The 20,241-nt window shown below is 46.0% G+C and overlaps 1 pseudogene; it reads left to right on the top strand.

Moving 5' to 3' along the window:
* Window positions 1-8,133: 8,133 nt before the first annotated feature.
* Window positions 8,134-8,249, top strand: LOC136646326 (5S ribosomal RNA; annotated as a pseudogene).
* The last annotated feature ends 11,992 nt before the right edge of the window (window positions 8,250-20,241 follow it).

Raw genomic sequence — 20,241 nt, 5'->3', positions numbered from 1 at the left:
CCTAGTGACGCCACTGCTTCTGCATACCCCTAGCTTCTTCCCAAACTAAGGGGCTACCTTGAACTAGACAACATTTTCTTGCCACTGCATTCCAGGAGACCCACTGCTGGGGGAAATAAAGGGAACCGTTATTTAAAATGTGGAAAAAATAAGACACTCAATTATGGCTAGTTAATTACACAAGGTCTTAAAAGACAGAGGCTTTTGCAACCCAACCCTTTTGGTATCTCAGTGTTTAATATTTCAAACATTGATAAATTTGCAGTGTCAGTGTGCCAGGAAAAAGTGATTACAGATGTATTAATTACCCTTGGTTATGTAAACACTTGTGACATTGGGTTTGATTTAACAAGGACGAATTCTGGAAGCTGTTAAAATTCTTGCAAGCTCAACGGTGAAAATGTAAATGTCTTTAGTCCTGCAAAGGAGAATTCTCATAACAAACAAGCTCTCCTTGACTCGATTTGGGATAGGCGAGGTGTTTGTGATCTTTCATGGAAAGTGTTAGGCCAGGGAAAAAAGCTCATTCCCTTACTCCATGATCTGGTCTTAAGGCATGTGAGCACACAACTTGTTGAAGCCAAGGAGATCTGTCCTAGCCAATGCCTGAATGAGAGACTGTTGGGGCACCCCATTTATGAGGCTTTAACTTCCAGCATGGTGGAAAGGAGGCATATAAATTATTAAGTAAAATTCTCTGCGAGTTCACCTCTGGCTCCTAATGTTACTGCATGTAGGCTGATGATGCGGTGGGCATGCACAGTATTGTACCCTTCTGTGAGTCATAGTTTGTTTCCCCTGAACTGGTGCCCACTCTACAGCACCAGTCATAGTGGAGAAACACATGGAAATCCAGATGCAAACCAACACATCCTATGTGCAAAAGTGGAATGTAGATCTAGATAAGAGGAAGTAATAAAAGGTTTTCGAGAACAATAAAGGGAACAGAGTAATCCAGAAAGAAAAGAGGCCAATGAGAAAGCTGCTTGGTTGGCTGGTTGGGTGGCAATGGATGGAAGCTGCTTCCGTTAAGAACATAAGAACAGCTCCACTGGATCAGGCCATAGGCCCATCTAGTCCAGCTTCCTGTATCTCACAAAAAAAATGGTTGGCAACCTTCAGTCTCGAAAGACTATGGTATAAGCCTACAGCACCCGGTATTCCCAGGCGGTCTCCCATCCAAGTACTAACCAGGCCTGACCCTACTTAGCTTCCAAGATCAGACAAGACTGGGCATGTGCAGGGTAACAGCAGCCCACCAAATGCCCCAGGGAGCACAGCAGATAACAGTGTGCAGGGTTAGGCTCCAACCCAGCATTTGCAGGATGCAAAAAAAGTTTCTTTGAGACTGAGCCATTGAAACTGAAGAGTTTCTGGGTATTCACCGATAAAGCAGCTGGTTTGGGGCAGCTGCTCTACTGAACAGAGACCACACATGGACAGGCGCTCATTACCATTCTGAGCTGGCGAAGAAATTCTGCTCATTTTGTATGCAGCCATTCTAAGCCGAACAAATGTGTACGCTGAACCAGGTAATTACCAAACTTCAACAGCATCACTAATTATTTCTCCACTCTTCCTTCAGGGAACACCGCTTGACATCAGCTAAGGTGTCAGACTTTTGGGGGCCTTTTGAGACCCTCCCTCACATGTGCTCCTCAGCTTCCCCAAAGAGAGCTCTCCTTTACTCTGCCACCGCAGCAGCCCAAAGGAGAATTTCTTCTGTTGTAGCTGTTGTTTTTCTCCCCCTTACTGGTCAATGGGCAAGCGAAGCAGCACCTGTAGCAGTCCTTTCTCTTCCTTGCTGGGTTCTGTGTTAAAATTCTGGTTAGTAGATCCTCAGGGACAGAGCCATAACTAGGTGAATCTGCCTGAGGGGCACCTGCTCCGAGTGCTCCACCAAGGAGGGCACAAGTCTGGCCCCAGGCTATGCCATAATTTATGGAGGATGCTGCAGCCCCTTCCCATGGCCCATTCCATCTCCCAGCCTCCAGAGGAGAAAATGGGGTGCATGTGAAGTAGCTGCAGCATCTGCCTCTTCCTCTGGAGAGAGCCCAGAGGAAAGCCATAGATAAAAGATGGCTATTTTGTCATTGTGACTGGCTTCTTTGTTTTCGCAAACCTTCCATGGATGCTTGCTTGTAAATTGCAATAATATGATATCTCATTATCCTTTATTAACAGAGCACCACTAAATAAATGTTGGAACTATATAGTGAGCACAGCAGGAGGAAAGAAGCAGCATCTTGGGGGGGGGGGTGCTTATTGTAGATTTACAGCACAGAAGTCCAGCAAAATTCATATTCCAAAGTGACTGCCAACATTTTCCCAGCCAAGGTGCTGCAATTCAGAGCTATGTCCGTGTTTTGTGTAGCGGTTCATATGAGGCAGACATATTTGACAAAGAGCCCAGCCATAAAACACTTACAGTGTAATCTTATGCACATCTACTTAGAAGTAAGCATACTGACTTCAATAGGACTTACTTCCAGGTAAGTGAATACAGGATTGCAGCCTAAGAGCACAATCCTATGCATGTCTACTCAGAAGTAAGTCCTATTTACTTACTCCTTGGAGCTTACTCCAAGGTAAGTGTGGATTGGACTGTAGCTTTATTGTGTAGGAGATGCCTATGAACCAATGACCTCATTAAAAACAATATCCAACATGCAGAATTAGGCACACTTACAGGTCAAGTCACAGAATCACAAGAGTTGGAGGGAGCCTCAGAGGCCATGGACCAGCCAAGACAGCCACAGTTATGCCAGAGCTTACACGTGGCCAACCCAACCATGTTCCACACAGACAAAGTGAATATAAAAGTGAATGCTACATGTTTGCATAGCATTGAGCTGAAATGCTCCTCTAATCTGTTCACAGGTAATAAATTTGGGGAGTCATTCCATGGATTTTCAGAGAGGAGCTGGGCAGACTTATCAGGTCCACTCAAAACAGAGCTCATCTTCAGGGCTGCCAAGTTTCACTCACAAGTCCCTTCACAACACCAATGTCAGCATGTAGCAACTGGAGTGAGGTGACTTGAGGGGAGAAAAGTTGTCAGAAGAAGCACCAAAGCGCACAATTGGCAGCAATTGGGCAGTCTGGGGTCAATACTGAGAGACTGTCACCCCCACCATCCTCAAATTTTGAACCAAACCTTCATCACTCTAATGAGAAGGAGCAATAATAATAATAATAATAATAACGTCATGTTGGCAACCTTCAGTCTCGAAAGACTATGGTATCGCGCTCTGAATGGTGGTTCTGGAACAGCGTCTATTGTGGCTGAAAAGGCTGATTCGGGAGTGACAATCCCTTCCACACAGGGAGTAAGTGCAGTCTGTCCCTGGTCTGTCTCCCTGGCTATGGCCTTCCTTCTTTGCCTCTTAGCCTCAGACTGTTGGCCAAGTGTCTCTTCAAACTGGGAAAGGCCATGCTGCACAGCCTGCCTCCTAGCGGACCGCTCAGAGGCCAGGGTTTCCCACCCGTTGAGGTCCACTCCTAAGGCCTTCAGATCCCTTTTGCAGATGTCCTTGTATTGCAGCTGTGGTCTACCTGTAGGGCGCTTTCCTTGCACGAGTTCTCCATAGAGGAGATCCTTTGGGATCCGGCCATCATCCATTCTCATGACATGACCGAGCCAACGCAGGCGTCTCTGTTTCAGCAGTGCATACATGCTAGGGATTCCAGCACGTTCCAGGACTGTGTTGTTTGGAACTTTATCCTGCCAGGTGATGCCGAGAATGCGTTGGAGGCAGCGCATGTGGAAAGCGCTCAGTTTCCTCTCCTGTTGTGAGCGAAGAGTCCTGTTGTGACGCTGCAGTACAGAAGTGTACTCAGGACACAAGCTCTGTAGACCTGGATCTTGGTATGTTCTGTCAGCTTCTTGTTGGACCAGACTCTCTTTGTGAGTCTGGAAAACGTGGTAGCTGCTTTACCGATACGCTTGTTTAGCTCGGTATCGAGAGAAAGAGTGTCGGAGATCATTGAGCCAAGGTACACAAAGTCATGGACAACCTCCAGTTCATGCGCAGAGATTGTAATGCAGGGAGGTGAGTCCACATCCTGAACCATGACCTGTGTTTTCTTCAGGCTGATTGTCAGTCCAAAATCTTGGCAGGCCTTGCTAAAACGATCCATGAGCTGCTGGAGATCTTTGGCAGAGTGGGTAGTGACAGCTGCATCGTCGGCAAAGAGGAAGTCACGCAGACATTTCAGCTGGACTTTGGACTTTGCTCTCAGTCTGGAGAGGTTTAAAAGCTTTCCGTCTGATCTGGTCCGGAGATAGATGCCTTCTGTAGCGGTTCCAAAGGCATGCTTCAGCAGAACAGTGAAGAAAATCCCAAACAAGGTTGGTGCAAGAACACAGCCCTGCTTCACGCCGCTTCAGATGTCAAAGGGGTCTGATGTGGAGCCATTGAAGACAACAGTGCCCTTCATGTCCTTGTGGAAGGATCTGATGATGCTGAGGAGCCTGGGTGGACATCCGATCTTGGGGAGAATCTTGAAGAGGCCGTTATTATTATTATTATTATTATTATTATTATTATTATTATTATAATATATATATATATATATATATATATATATATATATATATATATATATATATATATATATATATATATAATTATAAATAATATATATTATAATTATAACAACAACTACAACTACAACAACTACAACAACAGCTCGGCATTTATATACCGCCTTTCTGGTCATTGGATTACTCCTCTGACTTTATTCAAGGCAGTTTACATAGGCAGGCATTTCTAAATCCCTCAAGGGGATTTTTACAATCATAGAGGTTCTTCCTTTCAAGAACCAACAACATTTCAGAATGGATCTTCCTGATTTGGTCTTGCTTCTGGCCTCCAGTTCTCCCACGCAGGCTGACAAGCAGCTCCATCTCTCACATGGAAGGCAGCCAAGACGCTTCTTGCTCACATCAAGAGCAGGTGGAATCACTCAGCTGGGCTTGTCAGCTGCTTCAAGGTCTTGCCACTCTCAGCCGTTCAGGGAGCTGCCGGTGTCCTCAAACTGGCGACCTTCTGATGTTATCTTCAGGCTAACGGAGGCTCTACCCTCTAGACCAGACCTCCTGCCCTGGGCCTGCACCTCATGACTAACAGGGAAAAATGGGTTGAAAATCCATGAGCGTATCATAGAATTGTGCCAAATATCCTACACTTGCCATGTACAATTCTCTTTCAATATTCTGCACGTTCAATCTGAAAGCATCTCATTTTTAAAAATAACTGAATGCAGTTTTGCAGGTGACTTTAAGGGACGGATTGAGGATGGAGATTTTGTTAAGGATTTCAAAGGAAAGGTGGTCAAAGCTTGTATTTGGCTGTCTCCAAAGGTTGCGCCGATGTGGGTAAAACACAGCTATTTGTGCAGGTACCCTGCAGGCCCTGCATGCTCCAGCATCTTTTCATTCCTTTAAGTTCAGTAATGCTCACAGTACTACAGCTTTGAACTCTGACAATATCAGCGTTCAGTGTAGGTGTTAATGGATGCTTTCTCAGTCTGCACTTATGCATTTCTATAGCACAAGTGCCAATCAAGGTTGATTCTTTTCAGAAACAGATAAAAAAGAACACCCAAGCTGTGACATGGGCACCTTCTGAAGTGCCAAGCAGAGATAAACAGCTGCTCAGTTTGTCTTTGGCTTCTGGAATTCAATTCACTCATTTGAGTGAGAGAAGGAGCTGTACACCATGCAACTGCCTATCCTCCTGCTGTATTAGAAGTCTTGTCTCCATAGGCTGTGATCCAAAGAGTTGCTTTGGCTGACCAGGAAGCTAGGGTCATAAGTGCTATCCTTGGCCCCAGAAGGTCTTGAACATAGAAGTTCAGAAACCTGAGTCAAGAAGCTTGCTAGATGATCTTGGGCATGTCAGTGGTCCAGATCAGAACTTACTGAGGCGCAGTGAGTTTTAGCAAGTTGGCAACCTTCAGTCTCGAAAGACTATGGTATCGCGCTCTGAAAGGTGGTTCTGGAACAGTGTCTAGTGTGGCTGAAAAGGCCAATTCGGGAGTGACAATCCCTTCCACACTGGGAGCAAGTGCAGTCTGTCCCTGGTCTGTCTCCCTGGCTATGGGCCTTCCTTCTTTGCCTCTTAGCCTCAGACTGTTGGCCAAGTGTCTCTTCAAACTGGGAAAGGCCATGCTGCACAGCCTGCCTCCAAGCGGGCCACTCAGAGGCCAGCGTTTCCCACTTGTTGAGGTCCACTCCTAAGGCCTTCAGATCCCTCTTGCAGATGTCCTTGTATCGCAGCTGTGGTCTACCTGTAGGGCGCTTTCCTTGCACGAGTTCTCCATAGAGGAGATCCTTTGGGATCCGGTCATCATCCATTCTCACGACATGACCAAGCCAACGCAGGCGTCTCTGTTTCAGCAGTGCATACATGCTAGGGATTCCAGCTCGTTCCAGGACTGTGTTGTTTGGAACTTTGTCCTGCCAGGTGATGCTGAGAATGCGTCGGAGGCAGCGCATGTGGAAAGCGCTCAGTTTCCTCTCCTGTTGTGAGCGAAGAGTCCATGACTCGCTGCAGTACAGAAGTGTACTCAGGACACAAGCTCTGTAGACCTGGATCTTGGTATGTTCCGTCAGCTTCTTGTTGGACCAGACTCTCTTTGTGAGTCTGGAAAACGTGGTAGCTGCTTTACCGATGCGCTTGTTTAGCTCGGTATCGAGAGAAAGAGTGTCAGAGATCGTTGAGCCAAGGTACACAAAGTCATGGACAAGCTCCAGTTCATGTGCAGAGATTGTAATGCAGGGAGGTGAGTCCACATCCTGAACCATGACCTGTGTTTTCTTCAGGCTGATTGTCAGTCCAAAATCTTGGCAGGCCTTGCTAAAACGATCCATGAGCTGCTGGAGATCTTTGGCAGAGTGGGTAGTGACAGCTGCATCGTCGGCAAAGAGGAAGTCACGCAGACAAGTTTTAGCAATATGTTCATAAATTTCAAAATCACTACTATCTGATATAGTCATCACAATTAGTAGCCACTGATAGAGTTCTCTATCACTAGTTCCAAAAGCTATCTTATATGACTGGGCACCATTAGGGGTAACTGTGGGTATAAATGAAAAAAAATAAATAAATACAAACTAAATAAAGCCTTAGGAGCTAGGTGTTGGTTCTTTGGATCTGGTGCATGGTCTAAAGCAGGGGTGTCAAACTTGTTTCATACAGAGGTTTGAAGTCAGAATTCGTGCCAGAAATGACATCACGAAGCAGAAAGTGACATCATTAAGCAGATGATGGCCAGAAATCAGTACTTTGTCCTCATGTAGAAACTCATTAGCTGCACATCACAAATCTTGTTCATATTTTCAAGACATGAGAGAGTCCAGTTATCAAGCCGGGAGAGCCCAATTATAACAGTATGCAGATAAACTGCTTCGGGGGGGGGGGGTCACATTTGGCCATCGGGCCTTATGTTTAACACCCCTGGTCTAAAGAGGTGATGGAGATACTGAGGAGATACTGAGGCTGAGGAAGTTTCTATAAGTATTCTCTGGTTGATTGGCTGTTCGTCCACCTGATTTCTTATGCTCAGAATGAATTACAAATCTAGTATTATTCCCCAATACACTTCTGTGTCTTCAATTTGTTCTATTGAATTTCAGCATTCTGTGAGACTAGAAGTGAAATTGTAGTCTTTTTTTACTCTATAAGGCTTGGTATTTGTGAATAGTGGTTTGCTCATAATCCTGGAGGTTCGTCAAGTGGTTTTCTTCTTTCCGCTTATCTCTTAGGTGGAAGATAGTTGCTTAAAATCTTTGGCTAGTCAACAAAATCCTGCAGCTAATGATGAGATTTAGTAGCAGAATTATGCAATGAGGGGTTACCATGAAAATGCTTGTTTCAGAACACATGCAATCTGCCCCATTGTCACCTGCTGGGCAGACTCTATAGCAGCAGGGACGATGTCGATGCATTTAGCTAGGGTAGGCAAATGCTATTTTTTCATGATTATAGCATTTGCAGATACTGGATATTTTCCCCCTTCTTCCTCTTCTGACAAATAGGTCACTCCATAATGGCCTACATAATGGAAAATGCTATCCTCAGCTTCCGAGTTTGTTTTTTAAATTCTGAAGCCATAGCACAGATGTTACCCTGCACTGTTACCCTGCACATGCCTGATCTTGTCTGATCTCAGAAGCTAAGCAGGGTCAGGCCTGGTTAGTACTTGGATGGGAGACCGCCTGGGAATATCGGGTGCTGTAGGCTTATACCATAGTCTTTCGAGACTGAAGGTTGCCAACCAGCACAGGTGTCTATGTGCATTCTTCCTGGTCAGGAAACCTATGCTAACATAAATTTAGCTGAGGATTCCAGTGGAAGCGCGGCCACGCCAGCCTGCTACTCTTTTGCCAAAGAACATCATGCAGTATTGCAGCTAGAGGGGGTTCAAAGCACTAAGTTTTGCAGGGAGCCTGACCGCAGCGAGCAGGCAGCTCCTCTCCCTCCCCTTCAGAGTCATTCCGGGTGGTGGGAGACATTAGCCTCTGGTTTGCTCCCCCCACCTGGAATGACTCTGAAGGGGAGGGGTCGCCTCCACGTTGCGGTGAGGCTCCCTGCAGAACTTCATGCTTTGCACCCCCTCTAGCTACGTCACTGGATGTGGGGCTCTAACCCACATTACTCCCACATTACTCCATCTGTTCCATCTCCTGCTTACTTTTCCAATACAGGAAGTGGGAAGAGGAGAAGCAATGGTGGTAGCCCCCATCCAATCTGTTGCCCACAACAACTGCCTCTGTCACCCTCATGAGTGGGTGGGCGGGCCCTAATTAGCCCAATAGGTACATTATTCGTTTGCATCTATCCTTTTTAGATACATACTGGTTTGAACTGAATGGTTGGTGTTGAGTGGAGTTCATTCACAGTACTTTTGAAGCCACTTTTACAGATCAAGCACCAGTGAATTCTATAGTTCGCTTTCCCATTTAAAAAACAACAACAACTCTGCACCCACAGAGTAATGTTTTGAAGATTGTGCTTTAACTTGTTGAAGAAAGACAGAGTGATCGGAAGCAGAGTCATCTTCAGACACAGTTGCCTCTCAGTCAACAGTTCACAGAGCCTTAAGACATGACCATTACCCTCCTGTATGTCCAAGCCTAAGCTATGCCTAGCTCTGATATGTGCCTGCTATTACTTTAAATGCACAGTTACAAATGAAGCACTTCCATAAATGTTCATTTGTAGCTTTTAGGTGCTGAAACAAATGTGTTTTATAGCTCAAAAGCGATTTGGTTTGCATCCTGCTCACTTATAATCTTGGCAGTCACATGCGCTGCACATAGTTCTGTGGCTACAAATGAGGCGCATAGGTGCAAATTCCAGCCAAATGCGTCCAAATGAGGCGCATAGGTTGCAAATCATGCAGAAAAATTCTCTTTGCATTCAGATGGGCTTTGAATGTGGGGGCTCCAGGGGTATGATTGGTGCATGCGTTGGCACAGGGTGTGGCTATCCAGCAGGCTTCTGCTTTGACTCCACATATTCAAGGAATGCTTCTGTTGGAGTTTTGTTGAGGCAGCTGTCTGTGAAACAAACTACATGTTGCATTCAATACAGTTTGGCTCTGGGTGTTTGTGTAAATTTATATAGCAGCTGTCAGGCAGACGATCAGGACTAGGCCCACCGCACAGGCAGGAGGGGTATTTAATCCATTCCCTTCTGCAGTCATCCCAACAAAATGGATCTATTAACCCTAGGAACAAAATTTCCATTTACATGTTCATCAGGACTGCAGAACGAAGTTTTAAATGAGAACATAAGAACAGCCCCACTGGATCAGGCCATAGGCCCATCTAGTCCAGCTTCCTGTATCTCACAGCGGCCCACCAAATGCCCCAGGGAGCACACTACATAACAAGAGACCTGCATCCTGGTGCCCTCCCTTGCATCTAACATAGCCCATTTGTAAAATCAGGAGGTTGCACATACACATCATGGCTTGTAACCCGTAATGGATTTTTCCTCCAGAAACTTGTCCAATCCCCTTTTAAAGGTGTCCAGGCCAGACGCCATCACCACATGCTGTGGCAAGGAGTTCCACAGACCAACCACATGCTGAGTAAAGAAATATTTCCTTTTGTCTGTCCTAACCCTCCCAACATTCAATTTTAGTGGATGTCCCCTGGTTCTGGTGTTATGTGAGAGTGTAAAGAGCACCTCTCTATCCACTTTACCCTTCCCATGCATAATTTTGTATGTCTCAATCATGTCCCCCCTCAGGCGTCTCTTTTCTAGGCTGAAGAGGCCCAAACGCCATAGCCTTTCCTCATAAGGAAGGTGGCCCAGCCCAGTAATCATCTTAGTTGCCCTCTTTTGCACCTTTTCCATTTCCACTATGTCCTTTTTGAGATGTGGCAACCAGAACTGGACACAATACTCTACGTGTGTTCTTACCATCGAGTTGTACAACAGCATTATAATATTAGGCATTTTGTTCTCAATACCTTTTCTAATGATCCCAAGCATAGATTTGGCCTTCTTCCTTTGGGCAGGAGGTCTGGTCTAGAGGGTTGAGCCTCCATTTGCCTGAAGATAACATCCAAAGGTTGCCAGTTCGAGGCCACCAGCACCATGTGACCTTGAAGCAGCTGACAAGCTGAGCTGAGTTATTACTTCTGCTCTGAGTGTGGGAGGATGGAGGCCAGAATGTGCAACCAGATCAGTGAAAGAAACATCTGAATGTTGTGGTTTCTTGAAAGATAGAACCTTTCAAATTGTAAAAATCCCTACAGGGATTTAAAAATTGCCTACCTATGTAAACCGCCTTGAATAAAGTCCGAGGAGAAATCTGAGGACCAAGAAAGGCGGTATAGAAATACCTGTATTATTATTATTATTTCTTCACTACCGCCACACATTGGGTTGACACTTTCATCATCCTGTCCACCACCACCCCAATATTTCTCTCCTGATCTGTCACAGACAGCTAAGAACCCATCAGCCTATATGTGTGTTCTGCCAAATTCTCGACTCCTGCCGACCACGGCAATTTGTCCCGTCCAAATATCCCAACTCCCTTTTAATGCCCGCTTTTTGGCTAATTAACACCCTCCTTTTCCAAGAAGCACAGCTGCAGTGTGCAATGGAATGAACACAGAACTCCTTATCTATAGCAAATAACAAGAATTTATTGCTACAAACACAGCCACTCCCTGCAAGTCCCCTTGTCCAGAGGCTTTCCCTCCCCAAAACTCCACTTAACTCCGGGGGTAACGTCTGAAGCCTCCAAGTCCAATCCGTCTCCAAAACACAGTCCAGTCTTCTGCAGTAGAGTTCCTCCTCTCCAGCAGTGTGTCTCCTCCAGCAGGGTCCTGGCAGTCCTCTCTTCCTGTAGGTCTGGGTCAGGTAGCCCTCTTGGTCAGCGTCCGGCTTCCGGCTGGGTCAGCGTCCTGCTTGACCAGCCCTTTGCTCCTTCTGAAGCTGCCTTTTATCCTGCAGCCCCTTGTTAAATCCAAATCCAGCTCAGCTGTGAGAAGTCCAAGTTAGGCTCAGCTGAGCCATCTCTTCAGTCCATTCAAAGTCTCATCAAGGTCAAATGAAGCTCAGGTGTCCATCAGAGTCTCCATTGGCCTTGATTGATTACAGCTGTGGAGCCAGCCCTGCCCTTCCCAGAGCTGTCAAACAGCTGTCAAAACAGGGAATCGCTGTCAACACCACATCATCCACCTGATGATCTTCTGATCTTCCATTACAATCCACCCCTTGGTGTTCCAGTGATTCCTCTTGTTTTGGTCCATCGCTATTTTCCTTTTCCGAGGGTGGTTTCCTTTCAGTCCTGCAAGAAAAAAAACTCACAAGTGGAGCATCACCAGTGTAATTTTCAGCACCCTGTCTGGAATGTGCCTCACAGATCCAGACCATACCACCCCTAGGAACTGGACTTTGATGAGCCAGTCCCTGAATCTTTGCAGGAGTAATTTCCCACCCTTGGGCCTTCATGTGCCTCACTAGGGTGACTAGCCCCTGCTGCACATCTTCCTCGGTGGGGCCCAAGATCAATCCCCAAGTTAATGCGATCCTCCTCCAGAGGGGTTAATGAGGTCCATATCTGACCCTACACCAGTATTGGTGGGCATGGTTTGCCTCACCTGGGCCTTCCTCTTCCCTTTCCCCTCTTCCCAGAGTTTATACAACTCTGGAGTAGGGAGCCCATCTATCTTTTCCCTGGGCACCCCTCTATCTATCAGGTCTGCCCAGATCTTCCACCTGGGAACCTTTTGTCCAGGTGCATGCAGAGGTTTCTTAACCAGGGTCTTTCCTGCAGGCACCCTCTCCCCCGTCCTGGGGGTACCCATCCCTTCCTTACTATTCCAGGCTTTAGGCTTCAGTGTACCTTCACTGGGCATATCCTCCAGTTGCCCTAGTCCTCTTCCCTTTTTTGTTACAAGGGGGTGTGCCTGAACTACAGGCTGTGCCCCTTCACCTTTCCCTTGTCTGGCTGGAGCTTTCATACTAGCGTCCAGACCAGTGCTACTATCAGCCTGTAAGAGGCCTGCATACCGGCTAGGATGCTTGCGCTCCTCCCTTACCTCTGCCTTAAGTTCTTCCTTGAGCTCTGCCAACCAGGCTAAGAGAGCCTCATTAAGACAGTCCGCTACCCTTATCTGCTTTTGGGCATTTGCCAAGGCTTCAGCATAAGCTGTATTCTGTTCCTTTAAACAACAGATTAACCCATTCAGCCTATGCAATTCCCATTTTAGATACTGCATCTCCGCCGAACAATCCCCACCTGGCACCCAGAGTTTCCTCAAATAGGAGAACACAAACTTACCAACCTTCCAGATATGGACAAGTGCCATTATTAATGTCCATATCATTCCCAGCACACTCCATGCATTTAAAAACACAGCAGAAATGTACATGTCCTTTACTAGGGGCTCCATATCCCAGACCCAAAAGGAGTTCATTCCTTTGCACACACCTGTGTCTTGTAGTATTAATTGCCTCAGGCTTCGAACCCCACTCCTGGTACCAATTTGTTCTGCCAAATTCTCGACTCCTGCCGACCACGGCAATTTGTCCCGTCCAAATATCCCAACTCCCTTTTAATGCCCGCTTTTTGGCTAATTAACACCCTCCTTTTCCAAGAAGCACAGCTGCAGTGTGCAATGGAATGAACACAGAACTCCTTATCTATAGCAAATAACAAGAATTTATTGCTACAAACACAGCCACTCCCTGCAAGTCCCCTTGTCCAGAGGCTTTCCCTCCCCAAAACTCCACTTAACTCCGGGGGTAACGTCTGAAGCCTCCAAGTCCAATCCGTCTCCAAAACACAGTCCAGTCTTCTGCAGTAGAGTTCCTCCTCTCCAGCAGTGTGTCTCCTCCAGCAGGGTCCTGGCAGTCCTCTCTTCCTGTAGGTCTGGGTCAGGTAGCCCTCTTGGTCAGCGTCCGGCTTCCGGCTGGGTCAGCGTCCTGCTTGACCAGCCCTTTGCTCCTTCTGAAGCTGCCTTTTATCCTGCAGCCCCTTGTTAAATCCAAATCCAGCTCAGCTGTGAGAAGTCCAAGTTAGGCTCAGCTGAGCCATCTCTTCAGTCCATTCAAAGTCTCATCAAGGTCAAATGAAGCTCAGGTGTCCATCAGAGTCTCCATTGGCCTTGATTGATTACAGCTGTGGAGCCAGCCCTGCCCTTCCCAGAGCTGTCAAACAGCTGTCAAAACAGGGAATCGCTGTCAACACCACATCATCCACCTGATGATCTTCTGATCTTCCATTACAATGTGAAGTTTTGATTTTTTGCCCCAATGTGCATGACTTTACACTTACTTACATTGAAATGCATCTGCCATTTTGCTGCCCATTCTGCCAGTTTGGAGAGATCCTTCTGGAGCTCCTCACAATCACTTCTGGTCTTCACCACTCAGAAAAGTTTGGTGTCATCTGCAAACTTTGCCACCTCACTGCTCAACCCTGTCTCCAGGTCATTTATGAAGAGTTTGAAAAGCACTGGTCCCAGGACAGTTCCTTAGGGCACACCACTTTTCACTTCTCTCCATTGTGAAAATTGCCCATTGACACCCACTCTCTGTTTCCTGGTCTTCAACTAGGTCTCAATCCAGGAGAGGACCTGTTCTCTAATTCCCTGACTGTGGAGCTTTTTCAGTAGCCTTTGGTGAGGAACCATTTCGAACATGCCTGTTGACCTTTTCAAAGAATCCTAAAAGGTTTGTGAGGCAAGACTTATGCTTACAGAAGCCATGCTGATTCTCCCTCAGCAAGGCTTGTTCGTCTATGTGTTTTGAGATTCTATCTTTGATGAGGCATTCCACCATCTTACCTGGTATAGATGTTAAGCTGACTGACCCATAGTTTCCCAGGTCCCCCCTCTTTCCCTTTTTAAATATAGGTGTGACATTTGCTATCCTCCAATCCTCTGGCACCGTGGCCGTTTTGAGGGACAAGTTGTGTATCTTAGTCAAGAGATCAGCAACTTCATTCTTTAATTCCTTAATAACTCTTGGGTGGATGCCATCTGGGTCCAGTGACTTATTGATCTTTAATTTATCAATGAGGTCTGAAACATCTTCTCTTTTAACTTCTATCTGACTTAATTCCTTCAACAGGAGGGGCCATTCGGGCAGCGGTATCTGCCCGAGGTCTTCTGCTGTGAAGACAGATGCAAAGAACTCATTTAATTTTTCTGCCATCTCTAAGTCTCCTTTTGTTTCCCCTTTCCCTCCCTCACCATCCAGAGGGCCAACTGCTTCTCTGGTGGGTTTCCTGCTTCTAACATATTTGAAGAAGCTTTTATTATTCCCCTTAATGCTGCTGGCCATGTGTTCCTCATAGTCTATCTTGGCCTTCCTATCACCTTCTTGCATTTCTTTTGCTACAGTTTATGTTCCTTTTTATTCTCCAGATTAGGGCAAGACTTCCATTTATGGAAGGAAGCTTCCTTGCCCTTCACAGCCTCTCTAACTTGGCTGGTTAGCCATGTGGGCACCCTCCTGGACTTAGTGGAGCCCTTCTTCCTATGTGGCATACACTTTCACTGGGCCTCTATTACTGTTGTTTTAAGCAACCTCCATGCACTCAGTAGAGATTGGACTCTTTTTACCTTCCCTTTCCTTTCAACCTCCTTCTAACCAGCCTCCTCATTTGAGGGAAGTCCGTTCGTTGGAAGTCAAGGGTTTTGTGAGAGATTTGCCCCGTATTCTTCCCCCGACGTGCATGTTGAAACAGATCACAGCATGATCACTGTTCCCCAATGGCTCAGTAACACTGACATCTCTAACCAGGTCCTGAGTACCGCACAATATTAAATCCAGAGTCACCTGTCCTCTGGTGGGCTCCATGACTAGCTGCTCTAAGGCACAGTCATTTAACATGTGACAAAATCTGGTCTCCTTTTAAAATACTTTTAAAGTTTTAAATACGAAGTTTTGAATATGAAAGGGAACTTTTCAATACTGTACAGCTTCCTTGCACACTGCAGATTCAATCAGAAACAGTCTCCATGTCCTGGTATTTATGTTTTTTTAAAACCCCTATAGGAAGAGGCTTAAACTGAGTAGAGCCTGAGGGGCACATGTCCCATGCACTGCATCAAAGGGGGGTGCATGACTGCCCCTCAAGCTCCGCCCTAATTATGGAGGAGGTGCTGGCAGCTTTTTGCCCTCTTTTATTTCTTTGAAAGGGAAGCCTCCGCAGGAGAAGGAACAGGGTGTTCCTCATCACAGTGAGCACTCCCTCTTCTGTGGAGAACCTGGAAGTGACATTACTGCCCCAGGTGCAGGGGCAGAGCATTATACCTCTGTCCATAGGTCCAAACTACACATTTAATGTAACTTGCATGTTCTCCTGTGAGCCAGGATGGTATGGTGGTTTGGAAGTTGGAATTAGGCCTGGAAGATTCAGGTTCAAACCCCCCCCCCCCCAGCCATGAAGCTTCCTGAGTGACTTGGGCCAGTCGTTATCTCTCAGACATCCTACCTTGTGGGTTGTTGTGAGGACTAAAGGAGGGGAGAAATGACATAACCACCGTGAGCACTTTAAAGGAAGGGCAATGTAAAAAAAAAAGTGTTTTGATCAACTGTTCACTACCACAGTCATAAATAAACACTGCTCATTCTCTTACCTGGTAATCCATCTATTCTTGAGAAACCAGAGGGCATCCCTTGCAAACACCTCACCATCAACCTGATGTCACTTTTCTTCATCAGATGGCTCATTCACACATGAACCACTAGATGCTGCAGCAGGCCAGTGATGGATACACATTTGAGTCAGTTTTCTGACACAAACAAACTGAAGTAACTCTTGGCATCATCTTTGTGGTTTCCTGCAAGCACATTGCAAATGACCGGAGGAAACCACCTGTATACTAGAAAGAAGTTGGGGGTGCAAATCTTCATTCAACAGAGCAACTCTAGCAGCCCTTGCTCTATAAAAGGGGTGTAATATGTATGCAATAGTCTCCCCAAACAAGAATTTTTTAGAGGTCACTATTATGAGCCACTCACTGTTCACCAGACGAAGAGTGCATTGTTCTTTTCTCATTACCCTTGTAGTGATCCAATAAATAAGTAAATAACTAAAAGGATAATTGGAGTCTCTGGGGAAATTAGCCCTCAAATTAGTCCTTAAACACACAGAGTTAATTTTAATAAAGTGCACAGATCTATGTGGGATGGGGAGGTTCAGGACACAGGAATGGCTAAAAACAAAAATGGCTCAATGCAGTAACTACTTTGGCCTAAACTTTCTAATGATCCATTTAGGAAAACAGAGCATACTTTCTGGTTGCTGTGCAATTCTCTCTTGGGAATATGACCCGTGTGTTTTCTCCTGGTAACTGCGATTACTTTTAGACACAAAATCATAGCTGCTTTAAATGATCTCAGGAAGATTCCCCTGCTACAAGAATGAGAAATAATGATAAAGGAAGGAGCATCTCTGGATAGGTTGTCCTGCACGTTGGATGTTTACATGATAACTTTTGGGCTGTGCAGGATCTTTTCAGGGCTTGTGGTCAGAGCAGAGCTGCATGGAGACAAATCTGTGTAAGCTGGTGCCAGTGGCATCTCTAGGGGGTGCAGGGGAGTGCAGGCTGCACTGGGTGACCGCTACTGGTCAAAATCTTTAAAATCTTGGTATTTTTGAATGATACCATCATGTTATATATCATTCAGTGTGTAATTTCATGCAGAATGCAAAGAAACAAACTGCTTTGAAATATCTCTATTCTTTCAAACGTTACAGCCAAAAAACCAGAGGGGTGGAGCAATGGTACATCACCATGCTCACTGCCTGCAGCGGCGTCCTGCCCACTGCATGGGAGGTCTATCATGGGGGTGACATGCTGGCCTCCTGTACTGGGTGATGCAAACCGTAGTGATGCCACTGACTGGTGCCCTACCTTGGAGAGGGTCGGAAGCTACGCAGACTATTCTAAGATTCAGGTTTCAGATACATTGCCATTTTGATGGGGTTGGATTATTGCCAGAAGGACATTGTAACAATCACCTTTTAACAACCTCTGCTACAACTTTTTCCCCAGCTATTTTTGTTTACCCCTTCCTGGATGGATCACATGTGATTCTACCTGGTCAGAAATTGTACTGTGAATGGGATGATGGCCTAACACTGTGTAGCCAATCTGATTTGGTTACATTGTCACATCACAGAGAATAATAGAGGGCAATTGAGAGGTAGGCAATGTAAATGAATATGTAACCATTTTCTCAAGGTCATGTTGGCAACCTTCAGTCTCGAAAGACTATGGTATCGTGCTCTGAAAGGTGGTTCTGGAACAGAGTCTAGTGTGGCTGAAAAGGCCAATTCGGGAGTGACAATCCCTTCCACACTGGGAGCAAGTGCAGTCTGTCCCTAGTACCCCAAAGATAATCAAAAAGGAGGGGATTTTTCTTTTTCCAAGAATGGCCAAAATGTTCACCAAAAGCTAAGACTCATTTCATCACAGCTAGGCTGGGGGAAACATGGGCGCCAGCCTTTAAACTACACGCCCCAGGCTTGCCCCCTCCCCCAACCAATAGCTGCTCAGGACATCATGCAGGCGGGGAACCGGACAAGTCTCCCTCCACCTGCATTCCCAGCTGGAGGGCTTTTTTATGTATGGCCACTGAGATATTTTCAGGCCATCTCTACTGTAAAAGGTAGAGCATCTGCATCTATTTAACTTCCAGAGTTCATATGAACAGGGCTGTCACATGTCCAGTGTGGGTGCAAATGTTGTAGTGTTCTTGCATACTCTCAACATATAACTCATGTGTGAATTGGTTCCAGAATACTGACTTGTCCTCATTCTGAACTAGCTATAGCCAGACATCACTCTTACCTGTTCATTAACAGCCCAACCCTAACATTTGTTTCCTTGCCTGGGGCTAAGTCTTATCTGCTGTAATGGACCCACACCCAAAATTTTGCTTGCAGAAATTCAAGTGGACCTGGGAAGGTGGATCAAGGTCAAGAAGGGAGACAGGATATCAGCAGAGCTACTGCCCCCGATACTGCCCCTTTCCCAACCTTAGCACACACCCTTACCTGCCCCATCCTCCATCCTATTTCTCCCACCACCCTCCCCTTTCCGCCCACCCCAAGTGCAGATTTATCAGTGATAGGTCTATTCAGAAGCCATGTGACCCAGTTGCCCAGAATGGTGGATCATGCTTTGTGACCACGATAAAGCAAGCTGCACCACCAGCATGAGTTCTGTTGGTGCAGAAGGCCCATAGTATCAGGCTGCATGAGAGATCCATTTGCATGTCCCACCCCCATCTAAGGTACAGTTGGTGGGAACATATGAGAGGGCTTTGTGGCACCCATGCTTTGGAACGCTGTCTTGGGAGATCCACTTCTCCTCCTCCTTGCTGACATTCTGTACTGCAGGCTGAAAATGGTCTTGTTTCAGCAGACTTTGATTTGTTCTTGATTTTTGCTGACTCTCTGTGTTGCATTACAATGTCTGGTTTGTTGTCTTTTCTGTAATTTTATCTCCCCCATGTTCTGTTTGCATCTGACTGTGCTTTTGTCATTGTGGTTTAAATTTTGTCGTGCTAGCTGCCATGATGTTAGGCTGGCTCATGGTTCTGAACTATCAAGGTGAGATAGCAATATTCCAATTAATTAACCTAAATTGGTGGCAGAGCTTTCAGGTCGGAAGAAGATGAGCCTCAGTAGCTTCATAGGAATGTATGCCAGGAAATTATGGGTCAGTCCAGATGGGTCTTTGGCAGTAAGATGCAACCCTCCATTAATTATTGCCTCATGTGTATGCTGAAGCTTTTCAAGTCAACATGTCCCATCAGAGATGTCCAATGTAAAGCCCATTTAAGCAGAGGAATTTGTATTGGAGTCAGTTTCATCTGAATGGCTTCAGTGGGTCTGAAATGACTTAGAAGCAAAAATTCTTCATTTTGGCTAGGTAGTGCAGTTTCCTAATACGTCTTCAGAGAACCTGTGTACAACATTACCAGAACGGTTTTGCTTGGTGCGTTCACTGCAGTGTTCGTGGTAAGCAACAGAGGCGAAACTTCTCATTTAAACAGCTGTGTCCATTAGTATCCCTGCCAATCTTTCCGGGGGGTGGGGGGTGGGTAGCTAAAATAGAAACAAAGCCAGTTACTCTGGATAGCTTTCTCTAACAATCAGCATGATGGGCATCAAAGCATTGTGTAGAATGGAGAGACATATCATTCACTGCAATTACAAACGTTTAAATGCAATGCCACAACAGCAGAAGGAGCGGGGAGGATGTTTTATGTGGAATTTTCAAAATAAAGTGAGGTAAGCAGGGAGGGAGGGCAGGGTGGAAATTTTTTAAAAAATCTACAATGGGTTGTTATATATGTCGAGCAACAAACAGCAGAACTCAGAGAAGGAAACCTCTGGTGTTGGAATTGGCTGGTCAAGCACTTTAGTTGTTTTTCATGCCTGTCAGCCCAATCCTATCCACTCTTTCCTGGGAGTAAGCCCCATTGACACTAATGGGACTTACTTCTGAGTAGACATGCATAGGATTGGGCTGCGTATCCTGACTGCTCTCCATAGTGCTCGGGGCAGCACATATGGTGTCCCAGGGACCCAAGTTTTTAACTTTCAGTTGCCAAGCCAATATTTGTGGATGTCAGGCAGCGTCAGTGCCAGCTTGGTGGGGACACAAGCCTTGTTGGTGGCTCCCCTTTATATGTACATGTGTACCAGTATGCACGCCCCTGGCTACTGAGTCAGGCAGAA

Source organism: Tiliqua scincoides, chromosome 3, assembly GCF_035046505.1.
Source record: "Tiliqua scincoides isolate rTilSci1 chromosome 3, rTilSci1.hap2, whole genome shotgun sequence".
In the NCBI taxonomy this organism is placed as follows: domain Eukaryota; kingdom Metazoa; phylum Chordata; class Lepidosauria; order Squamata; family Scincidae; genus Tiliqua; species Tiliqua scincoides.
Note: the sequence above shows the minus strand (reverse complement) of the source record. Positions and strands in the feature narration are given on the sequence as shown.